Raw genomic sequence first — 10,832 nt, forward strand, 5'->3', positions numbered from 1 at the left:
AAAACCACCCGCAAGGGTAGAGGTCAGACAGCTGTTTTGACAAAAAGTTTTCAAAGTTTGATTGCCTAAATAATCAGAACAACTGTCCGTTGTTTTGATAAAAATATTCAAGTTTGAATTTCTTTTCTTCAAAACAGCCGTATGTGTGTTTTATGTACGACCGTCTGATGGTGTGAAATCAGATAGGGGGTAGTGTAGCTAAACAATGACCGTATATTAACAGGTATAATTGTATTTCCATCATCTATATACAATGTATATTTCAAGTGCATACAATGTATACTTCAAATGTATTATCTTACATATATCTCTCTCTCTCTCTCTCAACCAGACAGAAGCACAGACTGGTAACATTACAGGTTCTGGTGACATTGAATATCACAGATGTTTATAAAGACAAATACTCAATGCATAAGTTGCTTTAATGAGAAGCAAAACCCACAACTTATTCATCCTTTTAAGTTTTCTCTCTTCTAGTAATCCTCAACTTTTTCCCTTCCAAGGTCATATTACAGTTTAAATTTTCCGTGGAAGTTGAAAACATATTCAAAAGTACAAAAGCTTTATTGTATGCCTGTTCATATATTCAAATGTTACAAAACCTGTGAACTCACTGGAAGTGTTCAGTGGTCCAAAAATTTTTACTTAGGGTTCCAACTTCCAAAGTCAAACATTTTGGATTTCTACAATTTAGACTTTGTTTTGTTTTAATATACATTTCGTTTTACACCATGTCATATCAAATCAAGAATGTCAGCAAATCAGTTTCTGTATTATTATTATTATTATTATTATTATTATTATTATTATTATTATTATTATTATTATTATTATTATTATTATTATTTCAGATTTAGTTTTAAAGTTATATGTAGAAGAAAGTAATTATATAAAGGGTAACGTTGACAAGTTAATTATTACACGATGACACGATTGAATACGTAGTTAAAAGAGTTAACAGTTTAGTCTAACCACAGTTAATCGGGTCATAAACAAGTCGGCATGTTAATGTCAAAAAGTAAAAAATATGTCAAAATAAGTTTAACCCACCTTAATTTCTTGTTTATTAATTACACGCATCACACTTTTAACTATTGTGTTAAATGCGTTAGCGTTACACTACAAAATAAAGGGGGGTGGCCAAATTCGTTGTCAATCTGTTGGTAATGGAGGTCACGATGGATTACCGACATAATTCGCCATTGAATTTTGCTATTGAGAAATCTTATTCGTGATAGATTATTGACTGATTCACCCTGGTAATTTACTAATTTCCGCCGACCCTATTTATCAACATTATGGGTATGTTTGATAGGAAGATTTTAAGAATTTTTAGAAGCTTTTAAAAAAAAGCTTATACCAAGTAAAAAACTTTGTTTGGTCGAAGAAGCTTAAATCTTTTAGATTAGGAGAATATACTCCATATTTGAATGCTTTCAATAGTAGCGTACCAGCGTTTGAGAAAAAGGTACAAACTTTTAATACAAAACTTTGTTTGGTTGAAAGAACTTGAAGCTTTTAGGTTAGGATAAAAGACTCCACATTTGAACGCTTCTAATAGTAGCATACTAGCGTTTGAGAAAAATGTACAAACTTTTAGTATTTGAAATTTTACAAGTTTGGTACTTGAACTTTAATCAGCTTTTGCTAATTTATATAATAGTTACACATTTAATCTTAATTCAAAACTAACTACCCCACGAATTTTTAAGAGGCCATAGCGTTTTCACAGGTAAATAATAAAAAAAATACATGATAGAAACGAGTATTTTATTCTCTTTAATTTGAGTATGGTATTACTATACTTATTTAACTTTAAAATATTTAAATATTACATGATTACTTGTTAGGATCCGCAACAAGTCGAGTCAGGCTAGCTCGGGCCATGTGTAAGACCAAATTAGGGACATAACTAGGGATGAACATTTTGTCCCAAATATCCGTACTCGTATCCATACCTATACTCGTACTGATTTAGCATATTCGGTATGGGTATTGGTACTCATTTTTGTTTGATTTTAGTACAGGTACAATCGGGTACAGGTACGAGGTACATTTGGTATTTTGTACATGTTTGGTATATATAAAGGTTTAACTGGGATTCTTCATATTTAATCTATAAAATAAATTCTCCAACCATGCTATTATTAAAGAAGTACTAAATGGTAGTGGAGTGTTGAACTTGTAAGGATGTGTGTTTGGAAATTCCCTTTGACATATTATCCATACACATATCCTTACGACTTCAGCATTCCACCAACACCACCACCACCGATGGTTTATGTTCCACCGTCGCTACCACCACCATCGGTGGTTCATGTTCCGGAAAGATGATGGCAGATGTCCGTGGTGGTGGTGGCAGATGTATGTGGTTCATGTTCCGCCGCCGCTACCACCGCCACCACCACCGCTGTTAACAAAAATATCGTGGATGTCCGTGGTGGCGGTGACGGTGACGGTGACGGTGACCGGAATAATGATGAAGGTGATGAAAATGATTAAGGTGATGAAGATGAAGAAGATGATGAAGATGATTGTCTTTTTCAAAAGACGAAATTAAGATGAAATTCATCTTAGGAGATGAATTTCAAATAAAACCAAAACTCACGTGGAAGACGGAAACAGTTTGAAACATCACGTTAAAGATGGTTTTTAATAGGTTAGATTTGAAGTGAAAACAAAAGTTTAAGACGGATTTGAGATGAAGTCGCATGGTAGGTGGGAAGGTTTGACAAGTGGCAGATTATGATTAGTCCACGAAAAATCACGGGGGATTTCCTAATGTCACGTGAAAGATGGATTTGAAGGACTATTATGGGAATTTGAAATCTTGCGTGCCATTATGGGAATTCTCTCACCTGACAAGGACTATTTTGGGAATTTTCTCTTAAACCTATAAAAAAAACTTAAAACAGTAATAATAATAATAATAATATTATTATTATTATTATTATTATTATTATTATTATATGTTTGGTTGAAAGTAATGGATTGAAGGGAGAATGGAATGGGAGAAAGAATTGAATGAATAAGGTAATGAATTGGATCATTGTCATTCCTTTCTCTTGTTTGGCTAACCTATGAGAATGAAATAAATAATTACTTTATATTGTTTGATATCCAAAAATCTTGTATGAATAAAATAGAAATAATAAAAACATTCATATCTCGATATATATTTTTTCTACAAAAAAAAGCCCGAAATGGCGACAGTGGTGGTGGCAGATCCCGCGATCAAATTGGTGGTGGCGGTGGTTGTATCATTGGTAGTGATGGCGATGGTAGAGTGGCGGGGATAATGGTGGCGATCTGGCAGCGAAAGTGGTGGTGTCGGTTACGGTCAGGTGGCACCGATGGAGGTGGTAGCACTGGTGGTAAGGCGGCGGCAGTGGTGGTGGCGACGTTGGTGGTGGCGACGGCGACAATGGCGGTCGGGTGGTGGTGGTGGCGATGGTAGTGGTGATGGTTGTTGTTAGGTGGTGTTGTTAAGAAAATAGGGTGATGGAGGAATGAAATGAAAAAAAAAAAAAAGAAGGTGAGAATGAATGGTTTTGATGGAATGAGATTCCATGTGTAATTGGTAATTCCATTCTATTGAGCAACCAAACAGCACATTTTTCATTTCCATGTAATGAATCATTTCATTCACACTGTCATTCATACATATCAAATGCTATGTAACAATAATAACAATAATAATAATAATAATAATAGAAACCATGTATTAAAGTATAGAGCTCCATATGACTCAACTCAATCAATCTACCACTTGTAGCATAGTTGTGGTTCTTTAGTGAAAATCAAAATTTAATTCTCACTTGTGTTATTTTTTTGGATTATGTCAATGAAAGATTTAAGTTAGATCTTGTAAGGTTTTTAGTTCGAATTTGGAGCTCACACGGGTTTTTGTCCCACCGTGTGTGATGCCAGAAAGTTATGTTTTTGTGACGTCACAATAACTATCAAGTAGCAGCCAACGATATGGTTTCTCAAAAGAACACCCAAGCTAAACTCTGAAGCCAACATAAACTTGTTTAAGACAACATAGTCTAGTTAAAGTGAGACAAAAGACTTTCCAAATTGGAGAGTGAAGTGTCTAAAAAACACTAAAAGAATCATCGTTCTAAATAAAATATATATAGCTCTACCCAATCATATTCAACCACATTTTTACTCTCATGCCTTGAACAATTGTTGTCCCCTTACAAAATTGACGGCTAAATCTCATAAACCCGAGAATTACCTCCGATGGCTACCAGTCTCGCTCATTCTATATCTCTCTCTATCACTCGATCCCACTACATAGTTGGGTATATCCCACTCCTATTTCTGGTTATGCTTGTAAAATCATCATTTCCGAAAACATCAGTCATATTTTTATTAAGTTATTCATGGGTGATTGTTTTAATATTTTTATATTTATTTTATTATTTTTTTATGTCTAAGTTGTATTATTTTATGTAACATTTTAAATGTTAAGAGCATTCGTATGAGAGCCTTTATTTACATTTTTATAATTTAATAAAAATATATATATTATTTTCTAAATTTTGTTTACTTTTAATAAAAATCTCAAATCCAAACTCTCCATCTATATGTACTCACAAACAATTGTTTTATTATTATTCTTCTTTTTCATCCATTCACAAGTTATAGAGGATTGAATATGAACCTCTAAGTACGAAAGTATTTTTTAGTTTTCTACAAACTTTTCTCTATTGTAGATATTACAAATGGTAATTTTTTTGAACAACAAATGTTTCACATACTCTTATTTTACACTAATAATACTAAACTATGCATTTATACGGGTTTAAACCTTGAACTTTCTATCTAAGAGGCAAATGTCTTTACCAAATGGGTTAGCTTCATGTCGGCACAAATGGTAATGCTTTAGTTATTTACTCTATTTTTAATTATTTTTTTCCTTATAGAATTTACGGATATAAAGGCTCCAACTTAAATATTCTAAGTTGAAATAGTGTATTCTTAATAAGAAATTTGCTTTGATGTCTCCGATGGTTACACTTGTTAACAAAAGTCTTGACTATAAAGGGTACTTGTTCACTGCCCACATTTGTTGACATAGTCATTGAATATCTTTTCTTGGTTTAGAGTTTAAACGTGTGAGGCTGGAATGTCATCATCTAACTTTTCAATCCTGTTATTCTCTTAGTTTTCAATAACTCTATTGTTAATTTAGTTTGCCATCTTGAAATGGATCATTTCTTTCACTCACGCGTTATTTTAGATAGATAGTTATAAAGATATTTTCTTTTACACTTTACACCTGTTCTTAAAAATAATTTTCTTTTCAGTTTTTAAGAGTTTATATATTTTTAAATGGAACAATTACTGTTATCAAAAATGTTTTATTTTTAAGAATGATTAACTCGCACACACATTAAATCTAAACCTTTGTCTACTATAGGACTAAAAACCTGAACTATTTGATACGCACTTATCACACATCTTAATATCACTAAGATACAAACAGTTTGATCAAAAATTAAATCACCTCTGATTTATTTAATAAGTAAATAAAAACAGATGTCACTAGGTCATATTTGCGATAATGATTTTATGTTCTTTCTTTTTAAGTTATGAATTTAGTCTATCATGGATCTTACTACAACATTTAGAAAGGTTGATCACCTATGTTGTTCTTATTACATCATTTAGAAAGGTTGATGTAAATGCATATTGAACAAGCGTTCTTGTGTTTAGCTAACTTATACTTTAGCTGTTAAAAACAGGTTTTATATTTGAGCAGAGTTCACCATTAGTACCGTCTTCCCTCTCTCCCTTCGTAGTCAATGAAACAACTTCTAGACTACTCGTTTGAAGCTTCAAAAATAGACAAGAAAAGGAAACTCCCATATAGTATCTTCTTGATCGATCTTGCTTGGTGTATGTGGAAGTCTTGGAACGAAAATGTATATAATGATAAAGAGACATGCTTGTACAAGATGTTTGAAGATAAAAAAACACTTTAACTGATCAAACTTGTTTAAGTTTTCTCTTTAATTTAAACTGATGTTATTGTTGGAGTTAAATACCGAACAATCCTTTATTAATATGTGACTTGTGATACAAAGAAGGAATTTTGGAGTGCAAGTAAAGATTAATTAAAAGAGTTATGGATAATTATCAAGTTAGGATTAATTATCTTAATTGTATTCATTATTTTGTTACAGTCATAGTTTTAGTTTAAATGAGTTTATGTTTAGCTATATATATTGAGTCATGATAAGGGTTGTAATCAAATTTTTGAGTTATTTCATTGGTTAATATAATTGGAAAGATTATTTCTAAATTAATCGTTTTATCCAAATACGTCTATATCAATTCACCACCATGACTTTTGAAGTGTTTTGGTTGGGATAGCTCCTTGCTAACCCCGCTTGTTCGCATTTTCGCCGTTAATCTTTTAAAATAGAATATTACTACAAAAAGGTAAATCTTTGCCGCACTGGGTAGCGGCAACACGGCTTCAAGGTAGTGCATCCGTACAATAGACACATCCTCTTGTGACGTGGGCCCACGCCCACAACTTTTCATTTATGTTTTGGTGGCGTGTAACACAAAATCACTCAAACACCATACCTACCCATTTTCACTTCTTTTTAATTAGTTAATTACTAGTAGGTGACCCGTCGTGATGCGGCGGTGTTTTGATGACGATTAACAAAAGTAATGAACGTTAGATCTCGAAACAATAAACAACCTAAACTCCTTTCCATAGTCAAACTTTACAAAAGATGTATGCTACTTGTATTAGTTGCTTAGTGATATCTGCAGCACCTTTATTGTTCTCTTATCCCTGCCAATTTTACAAACGATTAAACTGTCAACCTTACAAAACCTTGAGTTCATTTGTCACATACTAATGTCAAATTTAACTTTTGACATGAGTTGTGTTGACCAAATGAAATGTCCTCAAAAGTGGCCTATTTTGGCTTATTATTGCCTCATATTGTTGCTTTTAGGCTAATGGCTTCTTCTACATCTTTCATAATTTTCATGACCTGGAAAAATAATGTATAATCAGTTAATATGTTTGAGCAAATTGTAAATTTATTATAGGCTTAATGTAATATGTAAAAGAATATGACCCACAATAAGAAAATAGCGAAGGCCTAGAGTAAGGGTGTTGATCAAATTTCAAACACCAAGTGTAAGGTTAAAACTAAAAAATATATATTACCTCGTCCAAAAACTCCGGCTCTGAGGCAGTTTGTTCTTCGCATACTTCAATGCCTTCAAGATTCATTTGAGATGGTAGAAACACAACTCATAAGTACAAAAAATAGTTTTAAAATTGTACATAAATAGCAGTATTGCGGTGGGTGAAGACCTCATTGATTGTTGCCATACATGTAAAGCTTTTTCGTTGAGCCTGGCAAATGTAGTTTTTGTTATAATTCAAGGTATTAATTATTTAAAGGTACAATGAAAGTATGTTACAGGGTTGGGGTGTGATGTCATTTTGAGCAGATCATTGATTATTACGGGGTCTTCTTGTTGGTACTGTGTTGTGGTCTCTATGACTTCTTTCAACCTGTTAGTTCTTTCAACCTGTAAGAAGTGAGGGCTGTTAGTTCTTTCAACCACTAATGTTAGTTTTTGATAAAAATGTATCTTGCATTTAACTTGTTATTTGACACGGAATGAAGAGCCATTAGCAAAAATTCATGTTATCAACTTATCATGACTACCCAATTGAATGCTAAGGTATTGATTTGTGTCGGTTCATGCATTTTTTGACCTGTTCAATTGGTTGATCTAATTTTAAAAATCAAAAAATGTAAAAAAGTTAATTGTTATACGATCAATAGGGAATAGCGGGCTAATCATAGCATTCATTTTTAAAGTTCTTTAAAGAATGAGGTGTTTTGTTATATTAATAAAAGCAAACACATGTCCCTTTGGAACAACTTGGTACATGTTGTAGTTTTCTAATTAGCATGCTTCGTTAAGCATATAGCAATTAACCTTTTTACATTTTGATTTTGCCTAATTTACTATTTTTCGACTCATGCACACCTCTCCAACGCAATAGGTTCAAAATAATAAGTTAAGCCCGTTTGTCACTGGTCGTTTTTGGTCATGGAGGGCTACTAGATTGCCCGGTTCAAGTCAGGATTTTCAGAGAATTGGGTTCGGCCAGTTTCAATATATGTGTAAGTGTACTTTTTCTTTTTTGTGAATCCTTATTAGATATTGCCTAGGACCAAACATTCAGACCCATTACAGACCTGAATGTAGCTTTATAGTTGTATACATTTTGAGGTTTCAATAGTACTGCCCACAAACAACTTTTTCTATACCACAAACTTCATTTCAATGTTAAATGATTTATAAAGTTGTCTGATTAACAATACGATTCAATGTTACCTAAATTTTGAGACATGTAGATAAGTTTTAATGGAAAGTCACATGCTTAGAATCATTCTTATTTAGGAGCATACCTGTCTATGTATTTCTTGATGTTTGTTGAGGTTGGGCTGATGATTATTGTTGTCAAATAGTTTGATTGCAGCTGTTATACACCTGTCAAGGTGTATGTTTCTTTATTTGTTAGTAATAATATTAATAACAATATAAATAATAACACACAAAAATAAGGCACTTAAAGTCCTATCTAGTATTGAATCTTACCAAAAGATGTTTTCCCAATTGCTGATATTTATAGAGAAAAAATTGCAACCATGACTTTAACTTCTGCAAATAGGAAGCTATAATCAAACAAAAGTTCAAAAAAATCATATTGCCCAACTTAACTACGAATTGAAATGCAACATTGCTGAATAAAAACTTCCATTAACATCTAATGCTATTTAACACTAAATTGATAGCAACATAACAAAATTGGGGATAAAATTAGGGTTATCTTTGATTTTGAGATAGTTAAATAGTGAGAAACTGATGATGGTCATGTTCGGCTTCTTCACAATCTGTGTTTTGTGTTGGAGGTTTTCAGCAGATAGAACCCATCCATGGTGTTCGCAAGAGAGAGCTGTGTTGAGGTGATGGTGAGAAAGGAACGGGACACGTGAGTTGAGTGTGTGATAGAGAGGCGGTGATAACACGTGGAGCGGTATACATGTTTGAATGCCAGGCGTACAACTTCTTATGCACAAAGATCTTTGCAAATGTAATATATATATATATAATTTCATTTCATTTTCACTAAATAAGAAGATTAATTACTGGATTAGGTTAAACGTGTGTCTCTCTTACTTGCCATATCACTCCGCTATATAATTAAATAAATATTTGTCAAATTTCATCATTTGAAAACTTTTTAAACTGTTTATTTAAAAAAAACATGTTCAAAAGGTAGGAAATCAACTCATTTTCTAAGAGTCGCCGGTGGAGGGTCGAGGCGGGTAGGTTGATCCTGGTAGTCCGGCAACACTGTTGCCATCCCTCAAAACACTCGCCGGGCATGTTTTACGGGTGACAGAACTCGTTGGTCATAAGATGAACGGGTTGTTTGTCGTAAAGAGGCAGTCAAACATTTACATGAGATTACATGATCTCTAAACTTTATAATACCAGATAGAAAATAAAAAAAACTCAGACCGATTACACATGTGTATGGATCCAAACATATTTGTCTAGCCTAAACATGCAAAGGCCATGTAGCCGTATGCTAATAATCATAACCAGTTCTTCAATAGGGGCTACGTGGCTCGGAGAACCTTTGTGTGTGTAAGGCAGTGGTACAAATCCTGGAAATGGAATACTTTCCGTGAGATTGTACAAAAAATATATTTGTATTATAACAGTAAAGATTTATTAAATATTTTTAGAGTCAACGATTCACCAGCATATCGCTGACGTATTTTTCTGCACATTTCAGATAAATAGATTAAGCACAGGTAGCAAGGAATTAGAATTAAGCATGGAGTTAGATGCTCGTTGTATGAAGATGACTCAGTTTTTGATTATTAAAATATTAATAAAGAGATACAACAAGGATTGCAAAACAAACAATTGGGTATTTATTATCCGAGAAGTTTTGAAATAAATATTTTATTAAAAACAAAGTCTTTCACTAAAAATAACTCGTTACTCTGATATATTTACAAAACAGGTATCACCTGATGGTCATACTTTTAGGCCCTAAGTAGATTAGAGAAAAAAGTTGTTATGTAAAATGTTTTAGTTTCTGATGCAAATTGTATGTGCTTCCGCTGTAACAAACTGAGTATATGAGTAATTCCAACATCCAATGTAAGGCACCCGGGCTCGGGGTCTTACATTGAAAAGGTCCACACCGACCATAACTTTGCAGATATTTTCACTAAAGCTTTTGATCGTGCCTGATTTCTATAACTTGTAGAGTCACTTGGCACGATTTGTTTTGAATGAACTTATCTATCTATCTTTTTGTATATAAATTTGTAAATATTTTTCAAATATGTCACAAATATAGAGGGAGAAAATGAGTTAACTTTAACTAACCAAAAATGATTTTATATTAAATTTTAAGAAAATTAAAAATGAGTAATTTGGTTTATCAAAAATATTTTATCTTTTATTTAAGAAATTCAGAAAATGTTTAAAACATAAATCTTTCTGTTTAGGGGTAGCTTCTGTCTATAGGAAGTCGAATATTTTAAAACTATTCTAAAAACTTATGCTCTCGTCTAAAGGAAGTCATTTGCAATTTTTCCTATTTTCAACTAAATTAACGAAACTTAAGCTCCAAGAAATGTTATAACAGGTCCAAACTCATTTTCTTGTTAAAGTCAAAATCCCTAGGTTATTATACACGATTTTGTCATTAATTGATTATTCGGTTTCCATAAATAGCTAATACC

At 32.6% G+C, this 10,832-nt stretch overlaps 1 long non-coding RNA gene across 1 annotated transcript; it reads right to left on the bottom strand.

Annotated features, from left to right (window-relative positions):
* Positions 1 to 6,732: 6,732 nt before the first annotated feature.
* Positions 6,733 to 8,613, bottom strand: LOC143533801 (uncharacterized). The gene is made up of 3 exons (XR_013135421.1): positions 8,472 to 8,613; positions 7,468 to 7,570; positions 6,733 to 7,028 (listed from the first exon to the last, which is right to left on the bottom strand). It is a non-coding gene; the product is annotated as an uncharacterized LOC143533801 (long non-coding RNA).
* Positions 8,614 to 10,832: the final 2,219 nt, after the last annotated feature.

The sequence above is a fragment of the Bidens hawaiensis genome, unplaced genomic scaffold (assembly GCF_021521415.1).
Source record: "Bidens hawaiensis isolate Kalapana, Puna unplaced genomic scaffold, B.hawaiensis_p1.1 tig00009917_1, whole genome shotgun sequence".
Classification (NCBI taxonomy): domain Eukaryota; kingdom Viridiplantae; phylum Streptophyta; class Magnoliopsida; order Asterales; family Asteraceae; genus Bidens; species Bidens hawaiensis.